We start from the raw sequence: 21,256 nt of genomic DNA, 5'->3' as shown, positions 1-21,256 counted from the left end.
AGTGCAGAACATGAACCCGATACGACCTTCATCTGCAATGTAAACATTTGTCTGAAAGCCTCTTTCCCACCACTGCTGGACTCTGACATGACAGTCTTAATGCAAATGATCTACGCATAAGGTTGATCTACATGATGTGAATGCAACAATGTTAAAGTCCTAGGGAAGATGGATGTGGGAACCTGTAAACATTAAGCGTAAATTGAATCACCAAATGAAGAGTTCATGTGCAAACACCGATAAACGCCACGTTTAAAAAAACGGACTGCTGTGCGTTATTCTCCACATATAGCACGTTCTGAACCCTAAACACGTTTTGTCACAAAAGCCGGTATTGTTTATTGTCAAGGCATCACGAGTTTCATGTTCATGACAAGCACCCTTGTTGTTTGTGAACACAACCCGATAAGTCAGTTTTAGCGAATCAGCGCGCAGTATTCAGGTCAGGTGACATGGCTGCTAGTCACTTCGAAAAGACGCGTTAGCTTGTGTGATCGAGAATGGATCCTTTCAACGAACTTGATGAACCCGTGATATCTTCTTCGGGGCGTCAAGTCAAGTCAAGTCTTTATTTTTGCCAGAATTAAACACTTACACCAACATTTATTGGATTTATTTACTTATTTAAAAATCTTGTTCTCTTCTTTTCTACATTGTATCTGTAGCTTGGCATTGTGTACTTTCACATTTTGAAGATGTGTAGTCATAGACTTACAAACTAGCAGTCTGTATTGTTAAAAGCTGTATTTATTAATAGAGAAATTAGCATGCATTTGAGCAAGAGAAGTAAGCTGTTCATTTATATTCAGATAGTGAAGAAGGGTAAGAAAAGAGGGTCATCATCATGTCTTTCAGCAGCAGAGTGAATCCATGAAGACACGTCATTATTAACATAACTGCTGTGACACGGCTTTGACCCTTGACCCTTGACCTCTGCTGGCTCCCTGGTTCACATTGGAGACAGTTCCTCTCTGTTGCGTCTCACGGCTCCTGTGACAAAAACTCCAGCCTTAATCTCAGTGAAGGCATAACATTATCAACATTATCAGTTGCGTTTAAGACCTGTGTGCAGGACACAGCTTCCTTCTGTTGAAGAACTTTGTGTCTGTTATGCCAAGATTAAGACATTTATATGGCTTTTTTGAGTGAAACTAAGTATTCAGCAGGAAATAAAGTAGATCAGGATTCAATTTCTGATTGGACGAAGTTGGGAGGGGAAATCATGAAAGTTGTTAGGCTATGATAGTATAGTTATATATTTCCTCTAAACATGCAGCCTTGGTTATGTCAGCAGAAAGGAAAAGTTGTTTCTGAGAATGAGAAAGATATTACATTTTGATGAAAGACTTCGAAAAACTTTATTTTCTTTAGAATAAAGTTGATAAATCATGCACAATAAGATCAGGAACATTTATTAATATGGTCAATATTGATTCGATTTTATGCACCATGAGTGTGCAGTGCAATTCCGGGTACGAGTCTATATTAATAACCAAAAACAGAAGATTTTAGATCTTCTCTCTGGAGAATACCTGGAACCGAGCCGGTCGTGCTTCGGAGAAAGAGAGGATGAACAATCACACAATTAAACTGTGATTGGAAACATCTGACAATTCCTTTGAATTAAACGTTTAAGAACAGTCCCTTTCAGCCCGTATATTAAAACAGCCTTACAACCAGCTCCAATAGCTGACATAGCTTGAAAAATGAAAATGAAAGAATGGTGATGAAAACGTAAAAGAGAGAAAAGCTCAGCCAAGGGACTGCTCATTGTACAAGAGTATAAGCGGGTCCATCTCTTACCGAAAGCAATTAAATAGTGGTTATGGGGGTCTGGTAACATATGTTCAGTGTTGGTGCGCGGGCCGCAGAAGGGGGCGGGTGAAACGCATAGCCTCCGTAAGCCTGAATAATATGTGGAAATGGTGCGGCATTTGTTGTGCTGTCGGCCTGCCATCTGATAGACACTATCCCCTTACACAGACGAGCCTCTCCGTCGCTGAAGACATTCACAACTGGTGCCAAGGCCCAATAAATCAGCCAGTATCAAAGAGGCCATGTAACGCTTTCTGGATTTCAGCATATGTGGAACCAGAACCTGTCTGTCAGCGGGCTGAGCCACTCAGGGGTGCGGGGGTGGAGTTCAGCAGGACGTCCCAGCTCTAATGTGGACCATATGTGGTCGGCCGCACGGGGCGCTACCTGCTTTCATCCTATCGCCGGCTGTCTCACAAACGAGAGGATCCCAGCGCTGGCAACTGGGCTTTGATAAAGAGGGACGCATTCTTAAACACAGGCTGAAATCCAGTTTTAAAGGATGCTTATTTTCGATCAACAAGTAATTTTATTAAATGCTTTAATATTCATGAGATTTAATAACTTAATTATTGGAAATGATTATCCAATAGTTGATATCAAACATATGTAATATCAGCCCGATCTCATCCCAAGGCTTTTGACATATCGTCTACATCCAACGCACATGGCACCCTTTAGCGTCAATATGAGACGCAGATAGATATGGGCCAGAAGGCGCCTCCTAGCGGTCTAACCCTAACCCTACCCCAGACCTAAACCCAACCATAACCGAACAAAGCTCTGTGCGTGTCATATTGACGCTAAAGGGTGCCATGTGCGTTGGATGTAGACGAAATGTCAAAAGTGTTAGTATATGACGCCCAAGGATGAGAATGCGTTGGTAATATTTGATCGCTTTATATGATGACCAGATTTAATTTTGGCTTTTATTCACATCAGATATCGTAAACTGAAGCTCAAGCATGTTCGCTTGACGTGCGAGAACCAATGAGATTCATTCTCGTGTTACGCAGCACGTCTTCTGCAAGAACCAATGAGGTTCATTCTCTCGTTACGCAGCACGTTTGAGCTTCTCAAGAACCAATGAGATTCATTCTCTCGTTACGCAGCACGTTTGAGCTTCAGCAAGAACCAATGAGATTCATTCTCTCGTTACGCAGCACGTTTGAGCTTCAGCAAGAACCAATGGTCCCCAAAAGCCGCTTTAAAACTCGGGGGGACCTGTCCTTTCAGGCAGTTGCCCCCAAACTCTGGAACTGCGTGTGGTCGAATCTGTTGATTCTTTTAAAAACATCTGAAGACACTTTTATTTAGACAAGCTTTTAGTTGATTGGGCTTTTATGTTTTGTTTTTAGAACCAATGAGGTTCATTCTTGTTACGCAGCACGTTTGAGCTACAGCAAGAACCAATGACGTTCATTCTTATGTTACGCAGCACGTTTGAGCTTCTCAAGAACCAATGTGGTTCATTCTCATGTTACGCAGTATATTTGAGCATCAGCAAGAACCAATGAGGTTTTTTATTTTCGCACGGCAATCAGGTTCAGTTGAGCTTCTGTTTATATTCACTTATCAATGTTTAAACATGAATAAAAGACTAAATTCAATCTGTTTATCCTATAAAGTGATTGTGTCTCTTCAGAAAATTTTAACTAAATAACTCAATTCATATATATTAGTTTTACCATCTCTTTATAAACTTTTTGAAACGTCAAAGTGGTGGTTTGGACTCAATTGTTTTACGATCTTAGGGGTTTGGAACGACATGAGGTTGAGTAATTGATGACAGAATAATTTATTTAATTTTTGGGTGAAATAACCCAGAAATATATAGGTGTGTATTTATTGAAAATAATTGTATATAATTATTACATTTTAAAACAGTCTCGTATGCTAATTCAAGGCTTCAAAAATAAATTAAAATACAGTAAAATGAGGATCATGCTGATTTGGTACTCAAGAAATATTTAATATTTATTTTATTATCAATCAGATGTGCTGCTTAATATTTTAGTGGAAACTGTAATACTTTTTTTCAAGATTATTTTATGAATGGAAAAATTCTAAGAACAGCATTTATTTGAAAAACAAATCGTTTGTACAAATTTGATCCTTTACAGCGAAGACATGTATATTAATAGAGTAAATCATTAGCTTTCTCTTATTTATGAGCCGTCGTCAACAGTTAATACAGTCTCAGTTGCACTAGTTGTTGAAATGCTCATTTGTATCAAGTGAGACAAACATTTAACCATGCCCGGCGCTGTCATAGGAGCCAATCCATCTTGACGTTTAAGACGACACTCGCTGTCATCTGTGGTTTTAAGTTCCCTGAGCAACTGAAACTGGCATTTTTCTCTCTCTCTCTCTCTCTCTCTCTCTCTCTCTCTCTCTCTCTCTCTCTCTCTCTCTCTCTCTCTCTCTCTCTCACTCTTCCTCACTCTCTCCATCTTTGGGTGTCCTGCTGCTTTGTGTTTAAGGTTTGCGTTCCATCTTGCCGCTCTGCAGAGGATGAGATCAAACTGTGTTGCTGATCTAGAGTAACTTTGTCTTCTAGAACTCTCGCTGGAGCCCATTTGTCTCAGTTGCATTACATGAGTAATGGTTACTGGACATTTGTTCTTTGTTATTATTTTTTTATTAAAAAAATGTTATGCTCTATGTTCACATAACGAATGACAAATTACTGTCTACAACAGGAAATAGAAATCAGGCCTTTCAAATCTGGTTTAATTAAAACCTCCCAGCAAATGCATTTTAGTTTCATAAAGTATTATTAGTATTAACATATCAAAATTTGTATTATTATTATTATCATCATCATCATCTGTTGATTATTCTATAACTGCTTATTTCTGTCCAACTCTTTTAATAATATAATATAATTTATTTCAGTTATGTAACTATAGAACCCATGAAGGGACATGAAAGAAAATATGTGATGGGAGGAAAAAATACATGACAATGCTTTTGCGTTATATATAATAGTAAAAATCAATTAATATCATATAATGTTAAAAAAAATGCTTCAATGGCTTTAACTTTAACGATAATTTTAATTTATAAAATTTGCATAATGTTTTTAACTGAATAAATCATTTAAAAATAATAATTAAAAAAAGAAAAAAAATTATACACATATATATAGTGTAATATATAATATATATAAGTTACTGGGATTTTAAATTGTAAATAGTTACTATATATATATATATATATATTAGTAACTATTTACAATTTTATTTAAATGTAATACTATTTTAATACAATTCTATTTATGGAAATACAATTATTATTTATTATTATTATTAGATATCAGTGTAATGATCCAAGCAATGTGCAAGTAAAAATAACAGGAAATTTGAGCAACAGAAATCTGTACAAATATAAATCATGTTGCAAATGAAAGTTTTGCACAAGGCCTTGCAGTAAAGCTGGTCCGGTCTGAAACCGGCTACTGCTGGAAAGTGTAGTGCTCCCGAAGGAAGGGCCGCATAGTGAGCATTCCGAAGATGAGCGTAATTGACAAGGAATCTGCAACTCTCTGGGATTTTAGATCTAGGGATCAAAGTCTTGTTACTTTCAGCTGAACGGTGGGAACTCTCTCCACTCAGCACAAGCTCTCAAATAACAGTCTGAAGGACCTAAAGACAACATCTGTGACATAATGTAACTGTAGAGTATTTTTAACTTGTTTACAATACCTTTTTTTCCTTATATATATATTTTTGTACATTTGATACATTTGATTAATTAAAAACTAATATTGTGAAATATTATGACAACTTAAAATACATGTAAATGCAATTTATTCCAGTGATCAAAGCAGAATTTTCAGCATCATTACTCCAGTCTCCAGTGTCACATGATCATTCAGAAATCATTGTAATATGATGATTTGCTTCTCAAGAAACATGTATTATTATTATAATTAATGTTGAAAACACCTTTGCCGCTTAATATTTTTCTGAATTTTTTTTTTCAGAATTCATTAATGAATAGAAAGTTTTTAACAAATCTATTGTAAGATTATAAATGTCACTTTTGATCAATTTAATGCATCCTTGCTGAACAAAAGTAATTACTTAAAAAACAGGTTTTGAACATTAGTGTAAATACAGTAACAACTAACAGATGGACAATCTGCCATTTATACTTCTTAGATATAGCTGATATAGCAACAGTACACTATGCATATGCTTCTCATATGTTGATGAATAATATGAGTTGAATGTGTTGTTTCTCTGCAGATGTGTGTGTGTCGGCTGAGAGTTGGCGTCCTCCGGCCAGCTCAAGGTGACAGAGACGCATGGTCATCGATCCCTGTCTCGCCTCCTCTCTGTTATCAAAATGTAACATCATTATCTCCCAACCTTTGACCTCTTCTGATGGACACAGGTGACAGCAGTGCTTACATCAGCGCAGTGAGGTGAGGAGGGTCATTATTATCACATTATTCTCATCCCCTCATCACCAGTCAGTCATCAGTCGCTCCGGTCTGTCTCTGGGAGTCCTGGCGTAGATCTACACATCTTCCAGTGCACTAATAAGAAATTCTGCTGATATCTGAAATTCAAAAGACCAAGCAAAATTGTGTTTTTGTTTTGTCAGAGAGGAAAGGACAGTCATGTGTTAATTGTGGTTCTTGCTAAGGTGAGCATCACTATATAACTGTTACTGTCATTTGCTTTAACGATTTCAACACTAAGCATTAAAGTTCGGTGTGTACCCCATCCCAGTAAAGGAGAAACCCGAGCCATTTTAAACCAGACAATCAAAAAAACAAAAAAAATCAGATCTCCTTAGCATTTGCATAGCGGCGCCCTGGCAACCACTCTAGCAGTTGCATGCCAACATCCTGGCAATCACTCTAGTAATTCCATAGAAACACCCTGACAATAACCCTAGCAGTTGCAAGGCAACCCCCTGGCAACCATCCTAGCAATTGCAACGCAACACCCTGGCAGCCCCCCTAGAAATCCCGTAGCAACACCCTGACAATCACCCAAGTAGTTGCAAAGCAACAACCTAGCAGCGACACTAGAAATTACATAGAAACGCTCTGACAATCACCCTAGCAGTTGCAAGGCAACACCCTGACAGCCACGCTAAAAAATCCCATAGCAACACCCTGGCAACCACCCTAGCAGTTGCAGTGCAACACCCTGGCAGCCCCCCTAGAAATCACGTAGCAACAACCTGGCATCAACCCTAGAAATTCCCTAGCAACACCCTGGCAGCCACCTCAGAAATTCCATAGCAACAGTCTGGCAATCACCCTAGCAGTTGCAAGGCAACACCCTGGCAGCCACCCTAAAAATCCCATAGCAACACTCTGACAATCACCCTAGCAGTTGCAAAGCAACAACCTAGCAGCGACCCTAGAAATTCCATAGCAACAACCTGCCAACAACCCTAGAAATTCCATAGCAGCTACCCTAGAAATTCCTTGGCAACAACCTGGCAACAACCCTAGAAATTCCATAGCAACACCCTGGCAACCACCCTAGCATTTGCAAAGCAACACCCTGGCAGCCACTCTAGAAATTCCATAGCAACACCCTGGCAACCACTTTAGAAATTCCCATAGCTACACCCTTTCAACCGCCTTTCCAATTGCATATCAATACCCTGGCAACCACCCTAGCAGTTGTATAACAAACACCCTGGCAGCCACCTTAGAAATCCCATAGCAACACCCTGACAACCACCCTAGTGTTGTATGATGCATGGGCAAACACAAATGTTTTCTTCAGAAATTTCTGGCGTGTATAATTGCAATCTGTTTATCTCTTTGCCACATTATGATCACTGTTTCAATATGGTGCATAAATGAAACATCTCAGAGGACAAAGGAGGAAATAATTATTTAATGGACTAAACATATAAATAAATAAACTCACTTTTTCATGCTGCAGCTGCACTAAATTGCCAGATTGATTAACTTCTTTGTCGCCCCGTGTGAATGAAAGCACTTTCCCTGGGGAATGAGTTACAAGACAACATGTCAAAGACAAGCTTTCTCCTCTCTGTATTACACACACACATACACACACTTAAATCCAGCCCGTGTTGAAGGCAGGACAGCTCGGGGCCGTTATTCCCAGAGGGCCGCTGTGTTTCAGGTCTGGGTTATTGGCTCTCTGCTTCACTTCATGTAAATGACTCGTGGTGTAATTGAAAAAAGAACTCTCGGGCGTGTTTGCCCACTTAATCCCTTTAAGATCATTATGAGTGTAGTCAATTGGCTTGACCCAGCTGCAGCAGGACGGGGAACAATGGGGTTTGTCTTCGGAGCGGGTCGATCTCCAGACCCAGCGGGCCAGAGGTTAATGAATGATTATTTCTCACTTTGTAACCTAGCTGGATCTGTGTCTCACTGCAGGGCCCTCGTCCCTGGAGAACATTCGGAGAACAGAAGAACAAGCACAGCCAGGCGTAGAGGGACACGTTAGACACACACATTGGTGATTTACATTTTTACATATACCGGTCAGTATGTTTGTGTTTTTGAAAGACATGAATAATTTTATTCAGAATGTATACATTGTTAAATTGATCAAAAGTGACTAAACACAATTCGGTAACACTTTACTATAAGGTTTCATTAGTTAACTACTTTAGTTAAAGCTGCAGTCCGTAACTTTTTGGGGTTCAAAAATTTCCAAAATACATTTTTGAGCTAGTACATAACCAGCCAGTATTCAACTATCTGCTTGCCGTAGCTCGATTCAAAACGGTAAGCTTGTAATAATGTTTTTAATTCCAGTGGTACTGGTGGATTTCCGCGGGATATTCGAGCATGTCTTTTCGTCATTACTGTACGTCACATCTGTGCACATAAAGAAGGAGTCCCTTTTTATCTTTTATTCATCAATGAATCCTAAAAAAAAATATATATAATAAGGGTTTCTATAGTTTTCAAGTATGTCACAATTTATTTGCCATGGAATCTGTAGTAGTAATAATCCTGAATGGTTTGTAAAATGTATTATAATTATAGCTATAATTCAACACGATAAAGGGTTAATTGTTTGAACTAATACTGGAGACTTGGAAATAGTTCTGAGACAGGAGAGTGCCCGTGATTCACAGCGAGAGATGAGGAAATCAGACTTCCATAAGTCTCTGAAATATCTCCATCTGAAATAACACCGAGACATTGTCTCTGCTTCACTGTGTGACCGGCCGAATGACTAATATCTTCCGAGGTTATTGCGTGCAACGCGTACTTATCCGTCTACAGCAGCAGAAAACTGTGCAGAATGGACTGTCCCAGACTATTGTTTGGTGCTGTGCTGTTTGATGTCGGAGGGGCTTCCTGGACAATTCCTGTATGAGCGATTTGTTTGCATCCACTTGGCTGCTAAATAACTTCTCACATCAAAGAGGGCCGCTGCGTCCCGCTCACACAATGGGATCATGACGGGCGATGAATGACTGGACTGTGGACAAGGGTAATGCCTTCCGCTCGTCTGATGAATATCAGTGTGTACAGATTTATGCCCTGAAAACTATAAACAAACACTGAACGTCAGGGCGGGGGGATGCCTATATCAAAACTTACTGTAAAAATAAATAAACAATATATATTATTATTGACAATAATGATTTTTGGAAATAATTTAGGTCACTATAATGAAAGAAAGAGTTTATGCAGACAAAGTGACCTCATATTGGTCAATTATATTATTATTAATAATATTTATAAAATAGTTATGTTACTAAATTAATATTAAGTATTAATAGCAGTTATATGATTTTTTCAAAATGTAATAAAATAACAAATAATAAAAAATAGTTTATTTATATAATAGTAATGTTTACATTTTTAAATAAATGTTATTCTTTTTATTACATTTGATTTATGTAAATTATTGTTGTTGCTATTGCTCTTATTAATATTATTATTATGATTGGTGAATTGTGGCATTTTGTGGTCAAATAAATTTTCATCGTTATAATGGATAATAGTTTCATGGACATTTCATGTTTATATATTTACTAATTTGGTCAATTCATATATGTACCTTTATTTTAACTATTTTGCATGACTATGTTATGTTGCATGCTAAATATGCAAGTTATAATTTATTTTAAAAAAATAGCTTATAATAATAATGATGATGGTTATTATTTATTGTTGTTGTTGTTGTTGGTCGTCTTCAATATGTTTAATTGACTTGTCAACTGTCAGACATTTAAAGACATTCACCCATCCACCCTCATAAAACACATATAAACACTTATTGATTTATCGATCTGCTCTCTCTACTAGACTGGGCCGCTGTCGACAGAGTCTCCTCTTCTTCAAGGTGTCTTTGAGACGGCCTCTGTTAGAACGACCAGATGACCGGCAACTCGAGCCAAGATCTGAGCAGTGACGTCTTCATTTCTCCCATAGAATGGGACAGCATGGAAATACGGCCATTGTTTATGCGAGTCTGGTATCTGTACAGAGTCATTTGCCTATTAAATGTTAACATAAAACAACTAGATGATTGAAAAAACAAAGTTGAAAGGCAGTTAGGCGTTGGGTCGGTGAGGTTATTTTAAGTAGTTTCATACAGACAGGCCAACGAGAGCATACACTACCTGCAAAGCATCTGCAAGATTTTAAAGTGATTGACAGAGCGTGTAAAGTTCAGTCCCACGCTGCAGACACAAAGCCTGCCAACTCCTCAAACACTCCTTCGAATTGAGTTTTCAGCCTTTTTCATTTGACATTGAGATGATCTAATCATGAGAACTTCACAGCAGTAAGATGATTGTCATGAGCCATGAACGATCATTGGAGTCCGCAAATGCAGCAGGAAACGGTGTAAATCTTTCTCTCCGCACTAAACACTACTGTAGGATCATTTAGGAAGTGGCGTCTGCTTGGCAACAGCGCCAACTCTCTCACGCTAAAGGATGTGCTGAGAGCCATATCCCGTGTCTTTACTAATCACAGAAAAGCATTTCACGCTCTGTCATTTCCTCTGGTGGAGCTTCTCTCTCTGGACCAGAGTAAATATAACCTGTCTGACAGAAATACACTGCTATCTCGACCGCTGGAGAAACCATGTCTGCTCGTGCGACAAGGATAAATCTAGTTGCAGTGAGATGAATAATGCAGTCCTGTCCAATGCATCAAGTGGCCCATTTCTGAGATCCTGGGCTCGACATATAATAGACAAAAAGTTTTTTTTAGGATATATTGATATGATAGTATGCACCCAAAAGTGGACTTTGATTGGTTTTTCAAATAAAATAATGGATACAAAAAGATTTGGAAAACATTTTCCTACATAGTAGTTCTAGTTTCATGGAAATGTCATGTTCATTGTTTTCTGGTCCATGCGTATGAATATATCAGAAGCATTATTTTACAATCATTTTAACTATTTTGCATGACTATATTACGTTGAATGCTGAATATGTAACAATTTATAATAAATATTGTTATAATTTTTTTAAGTTGTAAATACATTTTTAGCTAATAATAAAATAATGTATTTTAATAATATAATTATATATTTATATATATATATATATATATAATGAAATAAATAATACAGTAATTATTATTATTTAACTTATGTACTAATCATATTAATAATACTTATAATATTATATTAATAATCATATTTGTTATCTTTTTTTTAATTTACAGAATAGTGGCATTATAACAAAACAACTCCTAATGTTACTTCCAGTAGGGGGAAAGAAAATGAGCCATTGCTGAAAACAGTGAACAATATATATTATTCATTTTTCAAATACGTGCAACTATTTCCAGAGTGCAGGCGGTGTAAATTTAGACACACTCGGACACTTTCATTCTATTCTGTCATTAATCTGCTTCGCCACAGAGGAAGAGAGCACACTTCTCTCAACACACACAGGAAGTCCCGGCTGCTCTGACGTCAATCAGGGACGTTCTCCTCTCCGATTGGCTGCTCTCACTCTCCGCTGTGCCAGGGGACGGTGCCAGTGGGACGGGAAGTTGGTGTAGGTGGAGTGAAGTTGCCCAAAGCTCACGGGCACAACGCAGAGCTAAAAAGCGCTCAAGGCCAACAAACGTGCTCACATCCTCTCTGGAAACGCTACCTTTCTCAGCCACTTCCTCTTTTGTACATGCCATTAAAGTCAAAAAGACTTTGGAGTATATTTTTGAGTCACTCGTACTCTTTACTATACTTTCTGTACTATATTTCACAGACAGTGTCTGTGAGTTTGCTTTGTAATACTCACTTTTGCTTTTTGTCTTTTGACAGGTTTGATTTGCAGTCTGCAGACATAGGGCATTGAGGGCATATATGCGATGCTTCGTGGACAAGAGCATCTGCTTAATACCTTGAATGTAAAATTAAATTAAACTTACTAAGCACAACCGAATAAGGCTCTTCATGCACACAGACTGACATGCAGGTTTGTGTATTAAGTTCTTTTAAAAAATCTGTTTTTTTAAGGTCTGCAAGAGATTTTGCCCGGGGTGAATACAGGTTAAGTAAGACACTTAAACATGTATTATTTTCTGTATGTTCCACCACTGAGCAAAACAAATATTCTAAACTTATAAAAAAGTATGGGACATTGCCAATGTTTTTCAAATGGAATCCAAATGGCAAAGTCAATGACAATTCAGAAAAGGTCCCACTTTACATGTATTCACCCTACTTATTTACATTTTCTGAAGGAATTGTATTTAAAAAAAAATATTTCAAAAATATCCAACACAAACCTGGTGTGTTGTTATTATGTTGCAGTTCTCTGGTTTCAGTGCACTGTTGTGTCCTTGCTAGATTTGTAATGGGGTGTTATGGGAGGTCGAAAACCCACCAAGTCTCTGATATACTTGTCAGATTACACTACTGTTCAAACGTTGGGTTAGTAAGATTTAAAAAGAAGACGACATTGGTACTTTTATTTAAGAAGGACACATTAAATTGAAGTGACAGTACAAATATTTATCATTTTACAAAAGATTTCTATTTCAAATAAATACCAAGTTGACGCAGGCTGATAGGTCTTTAACTAATTTTCTAGCGATCGCATCATCTACATAGCGCAGCTGATTGGTTGCTGTTGCATCAGAGGCCAATGAGCTGTGGCTCAACATTCAAACGAATACCGGTAGTGTTGCTGTTAGCAGTCTGCAGTGCGCTTTCAGAAACCCTCCCCCTTCCCCAGCTCCACCTGTATAAATCTGTTTTTCATGTATGTTACATGTGCAGTAGCAGCAGCAGCGTGTCTTACATGCTCACAGCAATGTGTGTGAATGTAGCAGTAGCAAGCCTCTACACTTGCTCTGCAGCAGCAGCGTACAGCAGATCATAGCAGAGAGTTGTCATGACAGAAATGCTGTTCTTATTAGCTTCCTATTCATCAAAGAATCCTACAAAAAAGTATCATGATTTCCACAAAAAAAAATATTAAGCAGCACAACTGTTTCAACAATGATAATAATAATAATAGAATAATTTCAGAAGGATCAGGTGACACTGAAGACTGGAGTACACTCTAAAAAATGCAGGGTTGTTTTAACCCAATTTTGGGTCAAATTTTTAAATTGCATTTTTGATCCAACGTTTGGGTTTTTTCATATTTTACCCAAAATTGGGTTAAAACAACCCAGCATTTTTTTAGAGTGTAATGATGCTGAAAGTTCAACTTTGCCATCAGATGAATAAATTACATTTTTATATTAAAATAGAAAACAGTTATTTTAAAATGTAACAATAATGATCAATATTGCTCTTTTTACTGTATTTTAATAAAATAAATGCAGCCATGGTGAGCATAAGGCTATGTTCAGACTGCAGGGGAATGTGGCTCTGGTCTGTTTTTCTCATGACAGTGTGAACGGCACAAACCACATTGTATCTGATCTATTTCATTCTGAATTGTGCCACTTCCACATACATCCTTAATCAGACACAGGTCAGATCTTTTGCAGTGCAACCACAGTCTGAACAGTCATATCGGATTTCGTGTGACTTTTACATCACTCTAGATCGACATCCGTCACAGTTCTGCGCTCATGGGAGTCACTTCACAGATTTGACATACACAAAGTTATCAAGGCAGTTGTGAAAGGTAGTCAGTGAAGGACAGTGATGTGTCAGTACTCATCAGTATTACAGTGACAGCTCTATATACTGTACAAGCAAAACATGAAGTCTTGTATCATAAATGTTTAAAAACCGCTCTCTTGTTTTGCATTCCCGTCTCAGTTTTCAATATAGCCTGCGCATGCGGGTCAGTTCAGGATGATCTGTTCACACTGGAATCTGAATTGAGTATTAAGGCTTGCAATGTGAACGTAGCCTACGAGACTTTTTTCAAAAAACCTTACAGACCCCAATATTTTGAATGCGTATGTGAATTTTTGTTCCACCTGTTTTATAGTTCGCATAACAACAATTGTTTATTTGAAAAGTAATATCACAGGTTTTAACAAGTCCAATCATTCATGCCTGAACTGCAAATATTTGATGTGTAATATTTATGAATTAGGGATTCATTCAAATGTCTAAGCAATGCTCTAAAGTAAGCAGTAATAATAAAGATTCTTGCTTTAGCCAACACTACTAATGTTAATTATGCTTTTCATTCAACTAGGCTGGTGCATGTGGCAGCAAATGTGACTCCATCTCTTCATATAAAGGCAGAGTTAAAGGTCAGACATTCAGCTGACAGTGTCTCTGTCACACACACACACACACACACACACATATATACTGCCCTGACTATGATGTGTCAGGGGTCGCTGGTTCTATTACTAAGGGAACATGAGGGGACAACACTGAGGAGGATGAGGATATGAGCCAAAGATGCTTCAATTCCCCAGTCTCTCGCTCTCTTTCTCTTTCTCAGAGCCTCAGGCTATGATCACCCTCTCCATCCCCTTCCCATCACTCCCAACATGGCCGTAACATCACTGCTGCGTGCTCGTGTGTGTGTGTGTGTGGCGAGAAGGGTTGCAGAGAGGCATGTTGGTCCGTCAGCTCTGCTGGTGTCCCGGGGCTCGCACCAGGTGTTCACACTCGTGCTAATGAAAGAGAAAAGAGCAGGCGAGACGAAGGGAGAGCAGCCAAACTGAATGAGCTCCGTCTTCGCTTCGGCATTAACATCTCTATTAAACTCTAGCCAACATCTGCTACCGCTGAACAGGCAAACACCGTTCACTTACTCACCCTGCCGAGAGCGATCTGCCATGTGCGTGCGTGTGTGTGTCTAGCTTGACTGAAAGGCAACCCGCTAGTCATTTGTCACCTTTGCCTGGAAGTAAAAGATATGAGTAGAACCGCAGTGCATGATGGGATTGCCTCCTATACATTACCTCATGGCATGTACTAAATTTGTTAAGAACTTCAACAATGATGTTTTTTCACAGTTCTCGAATTTCACCTTGTGATAAAGAAGTGTGCTTAATTGTATTGAATGTGCACTTTAAATATTTAAAAAGTATATTTAAAATAAAAGAAACAGTATTTGATAAATAAAAGGCAAACTAAGTGTATTTAAAGAGAGTACACTTTTATCGCTGCGTTTCTTAACACATTTTTTTTAAAATGTCAGATTGTAAAGTACATATTTAAAGTACACTGAAAAAGAAATTAGTTTAGAAACAATGTTCAGAAATTGCCAGTAAATTTTACAAACGGTTACAAAGAAATTGCAAGTATAACACATTAAAATTTTGAAGTAAAAAAAACTGAAATAGTAACTATGTAAAAACTTTTTTACAGTGATACATTTTAAATCAGAATGTTTTAATTATATCATATTTTGATGTGTTCACTAACATGTTAAAGCAAATTGAATTCAGTTCACATGTATTTGTATAGCGCTTTTCACACTGCACATCGTTTCAAAGCAGCTTTACAGAGTCCACATTACAATGTAGAGTGATCTGTTATCCGAGGTAACTAAGTTATTTCAGAAATGTACATATACAAATCACAGTTAGCTAAAAATGTATTAATTTAATTAGTAATAATTTAAGGCAGAAACAATGAAGTAAAGAATACTTGTTTGTTAACAAATGATGAGTAAGTAACTGACTATCATTTTAACTGTAGTGTGTTTTTTTTATATTACATTTATATTTCATATATTTAAATGTACTGAATTTCAATTTCATCATTACAAATGTGTAATTACAAGTATATTTAAATATATGATACTGAAGTTTCAATAGAAATTATATTAAATGACATTGCTTTATAGTATATTCAGCAATACTCTTTAACCATTTCAAAGTATGAAATTACATATAAAGGTTTAGTGGACCAAAGTTGCATTCAATGTATATTAAAACTATTAATTTAATTGCAATTGACATGCAAATAAGTGTCCGGAAACATTGCATTCAGTTTGCACTGAAGTATACTCCTTTTAAAGTCTATTATTTTCATTATAGGACTCTTTATTTTCTACAAGGGTTCATTGTCTTATGATCCACTGGTTGCACACTGGTTGCAGAATCTCTACAGATGCAATACATCATCCAGGAATTGTGTGTCTCATGAATACTGAGTTTTTGTACATTCTACTTATTTGACACAATGGATTTTGCATGTGTTTGAAAAAGTGTGCATATTTAGCCCTCATTAGGGTGGGCTTCAACACATAAACAGTTGAGTGTGTGAGTGCGAACGAGAGTGAGGGAGACAGAGAAAAATGAAGAAAGAGTGCATCCCAGACTGGGACTTCATCCATCATTGGAATCAGCATGTGCTGTAATTACTGTGTCAAATAGATGGGAAGATGCCTTTGAGGAGGATGGCGGCTGTGTGTGTGTGTGTGTACGCGCTTGTGCATCTCCCTCCTGATCATTTTCCTCTCCCGAGTCACTTCCTCCTGCACTGTCATCTGTCATGCCTACATATGCTGTCACCGAGTGCTGGCAGCTCTGGCCAAACCCTCCACTGCAGAAACAGCGGGATTTCATACGCGCTGAAGGTTATAGTCGACGAGAAAGCTATACATTAGGGAAGACTGATGCGATTAGGTAGGGACAGCTATTCCACAACACAGCTGTAACCCTTTATCAGCGCAAAATATTGTCAGTGCACACAGCGCTGGCTTGAGATCTAAGACTGGAAGGTGTTAATTTACGTTAAAGTGTTAGTCTGAGCCGTAGCCTAGCGGAAAGCGCACCGGCTTCAAGCACATTGAGCCCAGGTGCGCATGCAGGAGACTCACGTGGACTAAATGCTCATGCATTCGGCCCATTTTGCACCCTGTTCTCTTTTCCTTAAAATTCATTTTTCTTAACATTTTGCCTGCATAGTAACATGTTAAAATTACTTTAGCATCCATTTAGAACACTTTAGCAAGAACATCGTAATGTGTTTAAACTGCATATAAATGTGCTAAAACGACATTAGCAACCAGGGCAACTGTGGCTAGTGGTTTTTCCAAAGTTACTAGCCACTCAGTATTTTCACTGGCCACAATTTTGACATCGATATCATGGGGAAAACTGCCATTTATCAAGCGTAGCGTTAGTTCTGGCAAGTCACGTAGTCAAGCTCGCATCAGCTGACTGTCAGCTGATCCACATCTAGGCTACCTATAGGAAGCTCCTTCAGGATTATCAGCAGCTATCGCGTTTCTCAGGAGCGAATTACCCTCCTCCCTCCCCAGCTCCTCCTCTCATCCAGTCAGGATTTGGCATTCTGATTCCCCTTGAATCTGAATAAATTCTCGAATTATGTTGTTCTTTAAAATCTTGAATGAATGATATCTGCATACATTCATGTTGGTTCTGTTCGGTTTACCCAAAGACGGGTTATTGCTGTCCTCCTGTTGTTATCTGTGCTAGACTGCATGAATGCGCAGGGAGTTCTCTCCAGAACCATACACCCAATCCTAACTGTATGCTAATTGTCAATCGTATTTAACGATAGTGGTCCTGACAGAAAGATATTTTTTAATATTATCGCATAATTTGGCAGCATGTATATTAGGCTTTAAGACCTGACACACTGATCCATGCGTTTTCTTTCTCAACTGTTTACGTTCACTTAAACCATAACTGACTACCGAACGCATTCTCATCCTAGGGCGTCATATATTGACACTTTTGACATTTTGTCTACATCCAATGCACATGGCCCTTTAGCGTCAATATGACACGCACAGAGCTTTGTTCGGTTATGATTGGGTTTAGGTCTGGGGTAGGGTTAGGGTTAGACCGCTAGGAGGCGCCTTCTGGCCCATATCTATCTGCGTCTCATATTGACGCTAAAGGGTGCCATGTGCGTTGGGTGTAGACGATATGTCAAAAGCTTATTGATAAGTATTTTTGTGATTAGGGTAATGAGAAAATCAAAACACAATTTAATTCTTGTCAGCGACGAGAAATCTTTAAATTACCTGCACATTTTTGACATTATTTTGTGTGCATTTGACTCTTTAAGCGCAATATCCAGAGAAAAATAACTCAATTTAGTACTGAGAGGCGGTTATATGCGTGCACTGTGTGTGTGTGAGCACAAAATCTGCAGGAATGAGTACAATTATGTGCATTCACGCCAAATATCCAAACCCTGTAACACCAACAATATTCATCTGGAGCAGAAGAAACAAGTGAGTGAGGAGAGGCGGGTTTGAGAGAGATGAGAGAGTGAGAAAGCACAGCTGGTATCGTCTATCTATTCTGCAGATAATGATTACTGGGAGTGTTTCAGATAATCAGTATTGATATGCATAAAAAAATATATATTTTTGACAACACTACATTGCACTTAGTTCACTATTTCAGATGCCTTTTGAAAAAGGGAAAAACTACAATTAAAATATTGACCAAATCCACCTGTATTGGGCTGGTTGGTGGGTGTTAATGTCAAGCTGTTAGCAACCATCTCGAATGTCACTGTGATTTTGCTAAGTAAGACATGTGGATCAACATCTATTGTTGATCCTGGAACAACATTCCTGTCCAAAAACATAATCCTAACCCTATACCTATCCCTAAACCTAACTCAACTCATAATTAATGAGGAAAGAGGAAAATGATAGATGAATAAGAATGGTAGAGAAGCCACTAACCCTTGTTGTAAACTTAACAGTCACTAAAAAAACTATCCCTCAAATCTGATTGGTTGATTGGAATGTTAATTGGTTGATCTTAGTCTCCACATATCAACTGTTGTACAAGCCTTTCTTTTCAGAAAATGGTGAAATTTAGTGAATCAAAATAATCCTCAAAGGAATGACTATTGGTGCTAAAAATATCAGTGCGAATGCTGTTTTTTTGTACTTTTATGGTTTTTACAATTGATTGTGTGCAAATAGCAGCATGTGCTTGTTTACAAAAACATTCTCAAAAAGCAATTGATCGTAAACAAACATACTTTTTGCAAGATTATTTGTAAAGCTGTGAAAGTGAAAAGCTTTTGTGTAAAAAAATGTAGCATCAATAGTCATGTCAGTGGTTGTAGAATGGATCCGAGTAGATCTGGGAGCTCATGTGTTCATGGAGTGTATAAAAGCAGTGATGTGTGTAAGACATGTCTCTCCTCCCCTCACATGAGCAGAAATCTGAGAGATGAGGAGAGTCCCGGGGCCATATGGCTCAGCTGGAGGTACCAGGAGTGCCCAGGCGAAACCATGAGGTGGAAACGCTTTACTCGCTCCACTGATTCTGCGTCATATCAAAGAGCCGCCGAACCTGTAAAGAACCCCCTCCCCCGCGCCGGCCCAGACACTAACCTGTGTGACAGGAAAAAATGGTAAAACCATTTGACCCGGTGCTGGCCACTGTATCCTTCATCCGGATGAGGACGTCTCGTAAAAATACAACAAAACAGGCTGAGCAACGGGGAGAGGGAGAGCTAAGGTTTGTTTGGTTCATGAGGATCAAGTTAATATTGGCTATGTAAATATCCACACAAATATTAAGCAGCACAACTTTTTTCAAAATTGATAATGATAATAATAAGCATCATATTAGAATGATTTCTGAAGGATAATGTGACACTGAAAACTCATCTTTGCCATCAGAGGAATAAATTAAAATTTTAAATATATTTATATGGACAAGAATTATTTCAAATTGTAATAATATTTCAGAATATTAAAGTTACTGTATTTTCATCAAATAAATGCAGCCAAAAACGTTTTAAAATCTTACCAACCCCCAACGTTTGAGCGGCATTGTACTCCCGCTCCATATAACTGAATTATGATACCACAGATCATAGCATCCAGCTGTATATTAATTACCTTAAAATTCATAACATTTTGGTTACATTTTTTTTTAGCTTTAGCCTTGTATTCATCAATTGATAAATTAAAAGAGAATCTTCACAAATTTCTTATCTTGCACATATGCACACTTTGAAAATACATCATAAGCATGTTTGGCATGCTATTGTGATTTGAGATGCACTAATTGCAATTGCACACTGTTTAAGATGGTTTATTTATTCAGTTTTGTAAACATTTAAACGTTATTTGTGAATGTTCTCTGAAAATTCAAAACGTCTATTTTTTTTACTTTTTATGTTTCAAAAACGTTTCTTTCTTGGTTATGCTAACGTTAGGGATGCACTTCGAAAATCCATAGTGTCCATATATTTGGCTCTATTTTCAGCATATTGTACTTGTACGTTTTTCAGCATATTGTATTGTATATATGCACTAATTGTAATTGCAAACTGTTTAAGATGGATAGTGTGCAAATTGAAATGTAACCCTTGTGTTGGTTTTGTGCTATTGTAGGCCGAATTAGCTACTGCAACAACAACAACACACATTTGACATCACCACCCAACTTGATGAGTTAAGGTCCATCAGTCCACCGATACCAGTTCATCTCATTACTGGGGATGTTAACTGGAAATCAGTAAGTCACAATTATGCATACAAGCATGCCATGCTAGAAGGGCAATAACCTGGCTACCAAGTAGTTGTGTTTTTGACCTTGGTTACCAGTCATATCTCAGCCATTAGCTGGTTGGCCAGCCAACGTGTGCCCAAAAACCAGTTTGAACACCTGAACTGGCAGTTGTAGCTTGATTGTTGCAAGTCTAACATGATCTATTAGCTTGGACCAGCCAATGGCCATCTTAGACCAGCTGGAAAAATATTTTCGTCTTGGAAATACCTGCTTTTTTCCCTGCTTGACAGTTTGCTATTGTCCATTGAGAATACTTTCCCGATCTCATGCGTTCACATTTAGGTGAGTTACACTAACAGGTTTTGTGCTTTCAGCGCTGTTGCAGCCGCAGGTTTATTAGGAAGTGGCAGCTCTCATGGGCTATTAGGAGTGTGTAACATTCTGTGCCATATGCTAGCTGGTTGTTTGGGAATAGAAAACGAGCCGCTGTGTGGCTGAATGTAACAAACATTTTGGCAGTTAATTACCACGGTGACATCTATAACCAAGACTGGACGACAGACGCCAAAGACAAAGAGACGAGCCCTTGTGAGACCAATA

At 38.0% G+C, this 21,256-nt stretch overlaps 1 long non-coding RNA gene across 1 annotated transcript in view; it reads left to right on the top strand.

Moving 5' to 3' along the window:
- The window catches only part of LOC307007741, a 51,186-nt gene extending 40,201 nt beyond the window's left edge, over nt 1-10,985 (top strand). The window contains exons 6-8 of the long non-coding RNA XR_013799667.1: nt 6,069-6,247; nt 8,204-8,285; nt 10,097-10,985. This is a non-coding gene — a long non-coding RNA (uncharacterized lncRNA). The remainder of the gene's footprint in view (nt 1-6,068; nt 6,248-8,203; nt 8,286-10,096) is intronic.
- Nucleotides 10,986-21,256: the final 10,271 nt, after the last annotated feature.

Source organism: Phoxinus phoxinus, assembly GCF_949152265.1.
Source record: "Phoxinus phoxinus genome assembly, chromosome: 12".
NCBI lineage: Eukaryota > Metazoa > Chordata > Actinopteri > Cypriniformes > Leuciscidae > Phoxinus > Phoxinus phoxinus.
The sequence above is the reverse complement of the archived record's forward strand: the minus strand, read 5'-3'. Positions and strand labels throughout refer to the sequence as shown.